The sequence below is a fragment of the Primulina huaijiensis genome, chromosome 3 (genome assembly GCF_012295235.1).
Source record: "Primulina huaijiensis isolate GDHJ02 chromosome 3, ASM1229523v2, whole genome shotgun sequence".
NCBI lineage: Eukaryota > Viridiplantae > Streptophyta > Magnoliopsida > Lamiales > Gesneriaceae > Primulina > Primulina huaijiensis.
The window spans coordinates 12,262,993-12,273,547 of NC_133308.1; the positions used below are offsets into that span (position 1 = coordinate 12,262,993).

Below are 10,555 nucleotides of genomic sequence, written 5' to 3' on the forward strand. Positions count from 1 at the left end.
TCGTAACATTGCAACACAGAATTAAAATTTACCAGACAGAACTTATCAGAGTTTCAGATATCAGAATTTCAGACGGATTCATCGGATTCAAGGAATTTCGAAGAACAGAAAAAAACATATAATCGATCGAAATTTTAAACAGAACAGACTAATATTTACGAAAAAGAGGACACACATACATGCATGTCATATTATTTATATGCAAACTTTAAAATACAAGAAATTACGTAACAAAAACCAACTTACTGTGTTTTAGAGAGATGCTTCAAAAATGCAGATCCTTGGACAAAGTTTTCTTCCGAAAATCTGACAACACTTCGACGTAAAACTCGTGTGGTTTATGTTTCCAATTCAGCAGCGCTTCGACGTATTTTCTGTGCACTCGGACTGCACAAGCTTCCTCTCTTTTTCTTTGCTAGCCTTGACCGAATTTTAGAGGGTTTGTAGAGAGATTTTTGAAGTTCATTTTGAGTGAGGTTTGGGTAGGTATTAATAGGAAAATTCTTGTCCCTTCCACTAGCCTTTGCCGTCCCCTTGATGCCCAAGCAAGGCATTTATTTTGGCAAATTTCTATCCAATTCAAGTGTCATCTTGGTTAGTTCATGAGTCACTTCTTGCATATTTAATATGTCTTAGTCTTTTAGCTCCTTTTCTTGGTTAACTCAATGGTCATCTCTTGCACATTTAACTTGTCCAAGCCCTTAGCTCATCTTTTAGCTTCCTTTAGGACAAGCTTAGTTGAGCTTCTTTGAGCTGAAAGATTAAGTCCTTGAGCTGGGGGTTTCCTTCCCGACAATCAATGAGCTTCCTTGAGCTGAGGGTTTAGCTTGTAAGCTAAGGGTTTCTTTTCCAAGAATCTTGAAGCTTCCTTGAGCTGAGGGTTTTAGCTTTTGAGCTAAGGGTTTCCTCTTCTGAGTGACGTACCCTCAATTCTCAAAGTTTTGCATTACCTCGACTTCTTTTTGAGCTACTTTCCGAGCTTTTTAAGGTGCTTTGCTTCCTAAAATCCGGGTTCTCACATTCCTAGTACATTATGTTGATGACATTCTACTCATTGAGAATGATGTAGTGATGTTGCAATCAACTAAAATACGGTTAACAGGAAATTTCTCGATGCAGGACTTGGGTGAAACATCTTTTGTATCGGGAATACGATCTATAGAGATAGATCAAGAAGATTGCTTGGTCTCACCCAGTCCACATACATTGATACCTGCTACTACTTAAATTATAATTCAACCAAGTGTAGGTTGTCTGAAAGTAATATATTTCGAAAGTACGAGATCGATCCACAGAGAGGTTATTTTAAGTTTAAATTTATTAATTTATAGATTACCAAATGCAAGAACGAAGTTTAAAAATTATAAATTTTGTCAATGCTCAAGGATTTATTCTTGGTTTATGCAATATTGTTTAACTAAAAGTAAAACAAAGGAAACCACCATAAATAATGATTCCAAGAAAATTAAATATTTAAACACACACCTAATATAATATAGTTCCCACTATAGAAAATACCGAATTCACCGATATTTTATATATGGTACCTACGATTATACATATAACTATATAAATATATAACTGCATAAAGTAAATGTTAAATTAAATCATTATATTTCATTTAGAACAACCGGCAGAGCCACGCGATTGCCTAAATGAAATATATGATTTAATAAGTTAGTTGCGGAAAAGTAAAAGTTAGTTGCAAAAAGTAAAAGTTAGTTGCGATAAAGTAAATGTTAGATGCGGAAAGTAAATGTTAGTTGCTATAAAGTAAATGTTAGATGCGGAAAGTAAAAGTTAGTTTCAAAAAGTAAAAGTTAGTTACGATAAAGTAAATGTTAGATTGTTAGATATTAGTATTAAATCATAATATTTCATTTAGAACAACCGGCAGAGCCACGCTATCGTTTAAATGAAATATATGATATAATTATATAAATATATATATATATATATATGTATAATATAACAATAATAATTGATAAAATATTTATTGTATCAAAATTAAACAACAAATCAAGATAACCACTTCAATGGTATCAAGCATTTGATGTAAATTGATAACAACAAATAATTCATTTTTATACCTACAATAAAAAGAAATTAGCAAAATGAAAAGAAATAAAGAAAGAATATACAAAATATAAACAATCTTACTTCACCAAGAATTCATCCTCTTCACCTTGACATAATAGATTTAGCTTTCCATGAACTTACTTTTGATCAACACTAAAAACATCACTCATAATTTGGAAAATGAAAAATATATTGGAACTTAGAACTTTTATACACACTCACACTATATTTTACAATGAGATAGAATGATTCTCAAGCTAGCACAAGGCCTCTATTTATAGGCCAAATGAGAGAAAGGGTCAAAAATTCTATTAATGCAATGTAGTTGTAATAGTAGTCTTTGTCTCCTCCAACTTCAATTCCATGCCCCTTCTTTCAATGCTTTGTTCCACGACTTTAATCACCGAATTTGACTCAGCTCAAAACAGCAAACATGTGGGGAATTGTCTGTAGATGAATTTGGCCACTTGGTTCACCTCATTTGGTTAAATATTGAAATAGTTATGATTTTTTTACTATATGCTGGTCATGGTGAAAGTAAATTTGTCCTCCTTTTGATATTTTCACAATTTGATCATCTTAACCAACTTTTTAGGCAATCATGTCTTCTGCAAAGTTGTAGATAATTTCTCAAGGATTCCAAAAATATTTGAATCACCTCCATTTGAATTTTCTAGCTTGAGTTATCATTATTTTACCAACACGTAGAAAACCTGAAAATAAAACATATTTAGTAAGACATTTAAATATAAACACACAATACTAAAATAACATAATTTTATAATTTTAATGAAACTTAAATTTTAAAATATAGGTTTTAACATATAATAAATTATTAATTTTAAGTTTCATCACACCCCCACACTATCTTATTACTAGTCCCTTAGTAATAAAATTTATCGGAAAATCACAACCTAGATTCTTTATTCCTTTTATATATTCAAATATACAAACATATTCATTTTAAAAACAAACTCATATACCGATTTATATATATATATATTTTTTCATTTAATATAATAATATATAATTAGATGTGTTTTTATTATTATTTTCACATAATATATAAAGTAACAATATATATATATATATATATATATTTATATATTTTAATTTCTAAATTTTTTTTATGATAATATAGTCAAAAAGATAATTCACACCACCCACCATAACATGTATAATATCGAGAATTTTTTTGTAAAAGCCTCAACTCCATATTCTTTCAGGTCAAAATATTTAATGGATAGCTGATTTACACTCATGGAGTTGGAATGAATATTAACTCTCATTGAAAAAGGCTAATTAGTAAAGCAGACAATTAAATAAACTAATATTGAAAACAAAATAGGAAAATTTACAAAGAATAAAATCCCCTTTTTTTTCTCTTTTTTTTTTTTTTTTTTTTCTTTTTTTTATTAACGTGACTGCAAAGTTTTACAATGACATAATTTTTTTTTCCAAACATTCTACCATAAATGTCTACATATATAAACATTTATATAATGGATACATTCGACTACCTTTGAAACTTATCCAACACAAACAAATCTTTTTTTTTAAAACATATTGATTGATGGATTTTTTTTTTAGAACACATTTATAGTACATCAATCAAATCTAAAAAAAAAAATTACAATGAACAAAGAACTTTGCAGTCCGTTATTTATCTTCTATTTTTTTTATAATCAATATTTTTTTTATAGGGGAGTTATATTCTTGTAATTAACCATTTTTTAATAATCAATAAAAGTTTATTAATTGTTTTCTCATTTCTCACCACTTACTCACAAAAGATGTGTGAGTATATATTATACTTTAACAAAAAGAATTCTTTCAATTATACATGTTAACAACCATACAAACCATATCTTTTAACTATATTATCATAAAAAGTTTAGAAATTATTTTATTTGAAAACACACACAATTATATATATATATATATAAATAAATAAACACATCTATTATACATTTTATATTAACTGATCAAAAATATATATATATATATATAAATTGGTATATGAAAAACTAATTTTTCTTTTAATCTGTAATTTGAATATAATGAATATTAAAATCTAGTGTATTGTGATTTTCCAATAATTATTAACTAATGCGTCTCAGGTGCATTTTACTGACACCTTACTCGTCATTGAACTAAAAATTATAATTATTATTATTACTATATATATGAATATATATTTTTTTTATTTTTTTTATAAAAACAAACTAAGAGGAGAAGAAGAAGAGAAGATTTTTCATACCTTAAAGAGAAAACAAAATATTAAAACATACCGTTGAATCACAAGTTCAGCATCACATGAATTTTCTTTTCTTACTCTTGGATGTTGGCCAATTAAGTTGAGATAAGAATGGATCTGGTTCATGACTAAATCCTTGCAGTAAATCAATAAGTTCACCTTCACTTGTAGCAGAAACTAACATCCTTCGCGAACCTAATGAAATAAATCCCTGTTCCACAACATCGTCAAGAAACGATAACAGTTTATCATATTAATTATTAACATTTAACAAACCAATTGGTTTATTGTAGATATTTAATTGTGCCCAACAAACAGTATGAAATATTTTTTTCCAAAGTACCGAGATCTCCTGGCAAAGTAATGAAAGCATCTGAATGTTCAATCATTTGAGTAATTCGTTCATACACGTTGTCCACTTTCATTTCTTCTCCTATTGTTGGTCCAGTAAGACTGGCTAAGGTAATCGGAATAATGCATAAAACTTCACTTCCACCTGCATGCGCAGCTTTTGCAACTTTTCCCATGAGACCAACTTCACCACCACCATATACCAAATGAATCTTTTTTTAGCAACTGTTATTCCAAGCATTTCTACTACCTCTTCATAAATTGAATCTTTTCCTGCACTAGATCCACAAAATACACAAATATTTTTGATTTTACTTTCCATGGACGTCGACATGTTGAGAAATATGTTTTCTGCAATTGTTAGATCACAGCATATGAATTTATAAACGAAACATGCCAAAAGTCAATATTTGAACAGAAAATTATTATTATTAAAAGAAAATAAAAATGACATAAATTAAAACACATATATACAGCGTAGTTGTGATTGTGGCTCACATCTTCCTCTGATTTTATGTTCAGTAACGGCTTCAACGCCTTCTATGAGTCGAGGATATGCTTCCCATCCAATTTTATTATAAATTTGCAAACAGGGTCTTTTAACGTCAGATTCCCGAGACGAAATTGTATATATATATTTACTTATCTAAACAGATATGCGTTACTACAGTAGGATCTTTATAAGGCTGATTCCACCGTTTATATTGATATTCCTCATGTTCAAATTTCCACCATAGTTTAAGAAGTTCATTTTGCACGTACCAACTAGAACGCGTATCAAGAAACTCTAGAAAATTATCCAAAGGCTCTTTACTCAGACCATTCTTAATGAATAAAATTTTATCTTCTCTATTCATTGATGTCATTCCAACATTTTTGCATTTCCCTTTACAAGTCCACCTTGCACATTTATGACATCCACCTATACGTTTAGCTCTTCGCTTTTTGGCATATGTGCTTTTACCAAATCCTTACATATGTCTTATTATTATTTCACTTNACGTTATCCGCCACTTAACTGGGAAATGAACTAGAATCTGTAAAAACAAAATGAAAATATCAAACAACTATTGTGGATCATATAAAGGCATAAAATCATCATTAAGAATTTCATTTTCTATAAAAAGCTTAAGTCTTTGCCCATTAACTTTAAACACGTCATTATTTTTAGAATTTTTAATATCAACAGCACTATGAGGATAAACAAATTTAACTATAAATGGTCATTACCATCTCTATCTTAGTTTTCCTTGAAATAAATGCAAAAGAGAATTATAAAGTAAAACTTTTTGTCCAATTTCAAATGACTTTCTCATAATATTTTTATCATGAAAGGCTTTAGTTTATCTTTATAAATCTTTGAATTTTCATATGCATCATTTCTTAATTCTTCAATTCATTTAATTGCAATTTTCTTAATTTAGATACATCATCTAAATTAATATTAAATGCTTTAATTGCCCAATAAGCTTTATGTTCAAGTTCAACAGGTAAATGACAATGCTTACCAAAAACTAACCTATATGGTGACATCCCTAATGATGTCTTAAATGCTGTTTTATATGCTCATAATGCATCAGTTAATCTTAAAAACCAATCTTTTCGATTTGGATTAACTGCTTTTTCTAAAATTTGTTTTATTTCTCTATTTGTAAGTTCAACTTGACTGTTACTTTGAGGATGATATGGGGTAGAAACTCAATGTGTAATGCCATATTTTCTTAACAAAGAAGAAAATGATTTATTTATAAAATGACTTCCCCCATCACTCATTATTGCTCTAGGTATTCCAAATCGGCTAAAAGTATTTTCTTTTAAAAATTTTATAACAACTTTATGATCATTAGTTCTACATGCTATTGCTTCAATCCATTTTGAAACATAATCAACAACGACTAAAATGTACGTATATCCAAAAGATAATGGAAATGGACCCATAAAATCTATCCCCCAACTATCGAATATTTCGAAAATTATGATTGGATTTAAAGGCATCATGTTTCGTTTTGAAATTGATCTCATCTTCTGACAGTTTTCACAAGATTTGCAAAATAAATGCGTCTCTTTGAATAAAGACGGCCAATAAAATCCACATTGTAAGATTTTTGCAGTTGTTTTATTGGATGAAAAATGACCTTCACATGCTTCAGAATGACAAAATTTAATAACATTGTCATTCTCGGGTATGCATCGTTGAAAAATTTGGTCAGGACAATACTTAAAACAAGTATGGATCATCCCAATAAAATTTTTTAACTTCTATCAAGAATTTATTCTTATTCTGTGAATTCCAATGAGAAGGTATTTTATTTGTCACAATAAAATTTACAATATTAGCAAACCAGAGCATAATAGTAGCATAAAACAACTGATCATCTGGAAAGTTTTCATTTATTGGTATTTCATTAGGAGATGATTCAGTCATTATTCTAGATAAATGATCGGCTACGAAATTTTCTTTTCCTTTTTTTATCTTTAATTATAATATAAAATTCTTGTAACAATAAAATCCATCGTATTAATCTTAGCTTAGCATCTTGTTTATTTGATAAATATTTTACGGCAGAATGATCAGTGTAAACAATAGTAGTAGAACCAATTAAATAAGATCGAAACTTATCTAATGCAAATACAACTGAAAGTAATTCTTTTTCAGTAGTTGAATAATTTATTTGGGCACTAATTAAGGTTCTACTAGCATAATAGATTGCATACGGTTTTCCTTCTTTTCTTTGTCCTAACACAGCTCCTATAGCATAATCACTTGCATCACACATTAATTCAAATGGTAAAGACCAATATGGAGGTTATAAAATAGGTGATGTAATTAAAAGATTAATTATTTTTTTAAAAGCATTTTCATATTTCTGAGTCCATTCAAATTGTATATCTTTTGTTAGAAGATTCGAAATTGGTTTAGATATTATGTTGAAATTTTTTATAAACCTTCTGTAAAAACATGCATGACCCAAGAATGATCGAGCTTCTTTGACCGTTTTTGGTGATGTTAAATTAGCAATAACATCAACTTTGGCTTTATCAACTTCAATTCCTTTTTCAGATATCACATTACCTAACACAATCCCAGATTTAACCATATAATGACATTTTTCCCAATTTAAAACAAGATTTTTTTCTTCACATCGTTTTAATATTTCTTCTAGGTTTTTAAGACAATTTTCAAATGAGTTTCTAAAAACAGTTATATCATCCATAAAAACTTCTACAAATTCTTCAATCATATCACTGAAAATACTTAACATGCATCTTTGAAAAGTATCTGGAGCATTACATAAACCAAATGGCATTCTTTTAAATGCAAAAGTTCCGAAAGGACAAGTGAAAGTAGTTTTTTCTTGATCTTCTAATGATATAGGTATTTGATAATACCGCGAATACTCATCAAGAAAACAGTAATAAGAATTTCCTGCTATTTTTTCTAGAATTTGATCTAAAAATGGTAGTGGGAAATGATCATTTCTAGTTGCATCATTTAATTTTCTATAATCAATACACATACGCCAACTGGATGGAATCCTAGCTTGTAATAACTCTCCCTTTTCATTTTTTATAACAGTGATGCCTGAATTTTTAGGTACTACTTTTGTTGGACTTACCCATTTACTATCTGAGATTGGATAGATAATTCCAGCGTCTAATAGTTTTAATACTTCATTCTTAACAACTTTCTTCATATGTGGATTTAACCTTCTTTGTGGTTGTTGATATGTTTTAGTATTTTCTTCCAAATTAATTTTATGTGTGCAAAATAAAGGATTTATATCTTTTATATCTTTCAAAGTCCATCCAATTGCATTTTTATATTTTTTAAGTAATTTAATTAAATCTTCTTCTTGATTTGGTAGAAGAGTGGAAGAAATTACAACAAGAAATGTTTTATTTTCACCAAAAAATACATATTTCAATTCGAATGGCTTTAATTCAAGTTTTGTATTATCATCTTCTTTAAAATTATTTTCAGGCTCAAAACTTTCTATTGAAAAAACTTCATATTGTTGATTTAAGTTTTCTTCTTGTATATTTTCTTCCACAATTGTTTCAATTTCATTATCATATTCATTTTCATTCATACTTGGTTGTTTACATAAATTGAACACATTAAGTTCTAGAGTCATATTTCCAAAAGACAATTTCATTATTCCATTTCGACAATTAATTAAAGCATTTGAAGTTGCTAGAAATGGTCGTCCCAATATTATTGGAATTTCATTATGTACTTTTATTGATTGTGTATCCAAAACAATAAAATCTACAGGATATATAAATTTATCAACTTGAACCAACACATCTTCTACAATACATCTAGGTATTTTGATTGACCTATCCGCCAATAAGAGAGTAACAGAAGTGGGTTTTAATTCTGATAAATTAAGTTTTTCATAAACTGAATAAGGAAGTAAATTCACACTTGCTCCCAAATCTAACAAAGCTTTTTTAATTTTATTTTATCCAATAATACATGAAATTGTTGGACAACCAGGATCTTTATATTTTAAACTAGAATTATTTTGAAGAATATAACTTACTTGTTCAACCAAGAATGCTTTCTTCTTCACATGCAATTTTCTCTTCACAGTACATAAGTCTTTTAAAAATTTTGCATATGAAGGTACTTGTTTAATAGCATCTAATAATGGAATATTTATCTTTACTTGTTTAAAAACTTCATAGATATCAGAATCATTTTTTTGTTTTTTATGATTTGTTAATGCATGAGGAAATGGTGGAGGTTTATTTGATTCATTTACTATTTCAGATGATTTATCATTCAACATATTATTTTTAGAATTTAAGGTATCATCATTCTTAAAAGTATCAGGATTATCATCCTTACTCTTTGATTTTAAATGATCCTTGTTTTCATTACTATATGGATCATTAACTATTTTACCACTTCTAAGGGTAATAACAGATTTTATTTGATCAATTTTTTCATTTTTTAATTCTTGATTTTGATTTTTAGGATTAGGTTGAGGTTGAGATGGAAATTTTCCTTTTTCATGAATATTAAGTGCAGATGCAAATTTTGCAAGAGTTTCTTTCAAATCAGTCATAGATTGACTGTTTTGAATATTGATAGATTCTTGCTTTTGGATAAATGCATGAATTACATCTTCAAAGTTTTTTCTTGGAGGTGTAACATAAGGAATATAACCTTGATGATTTTGGTTATTTTGAAAATATTGTTGTGAGGGTTGTGCATTATTATCATTCCTCCAACTAAAATTAAGATGATTTTTCCATCGAGTATTATATGATGTTGAAAAAAGATCTAGTATTGGTTTTTTATAATTGTTAACATAATTTGCTTGTTCATGGAGACATTCTTTAAATGAAGGTAATGTTGGACAATCTTTTGTAGCATGATAATGTGTATCACATATATGACAAACAATTTCTCGAATACTTTTTAAATGACCACTTTTTTCATTTCTAATGACTCAATTTTTCTTGCTAAAGATGCAAGTTTAGCTTGAATATCTATATCATCTTTAAGATTATAGATATCACCCCCATTTGTTGAATTATTGATTTTAGTTGTTGGTGGTTCTATTGTGCCTATATTATCCCAATTTTGAGCATTTTCTGCTAATGAATCCAAATACTCCATAGCTTCATTTGGGTTTTTATCTTCCAAAGTTCCATTACACATGAATTATATTATTTGTCTATCTTTAGGTATTAGACCTTCATAAAAGTGAGAAACTATTCTCCATGTTTCAAAACCATGATGTGGGCATGTATTAAGTAATTCTTTACATCTATCCCAACATTGATAAAATGTTTCTCCTTGTTTTTGAGAAAAAATAGTAATTTGTCTTTTAAAAGAGTTTGTTCTATGGGAAG

At 28.3% G+C, this 10,555-nt stretch overlaps 1 non-coding gene across 1 annotated transcript; it reads left to right on the top strand.

Moving 5' to 3' along the window:
* Window positions 1–10,431: 10,431 nt before the first annotated feature.
* On the top strand, window positions 10,432–10,542 carry LOC140974699 (small nucleolar RNA R71). Its single transcript, XR_012174855.1, has one exon. It is a non-coding gene; the product is annotated as a small nucleolar RNA R71 (small nucleolar RNA).
* Window positions 10,543–10,555: the final 13 nt, after the last annotated feature.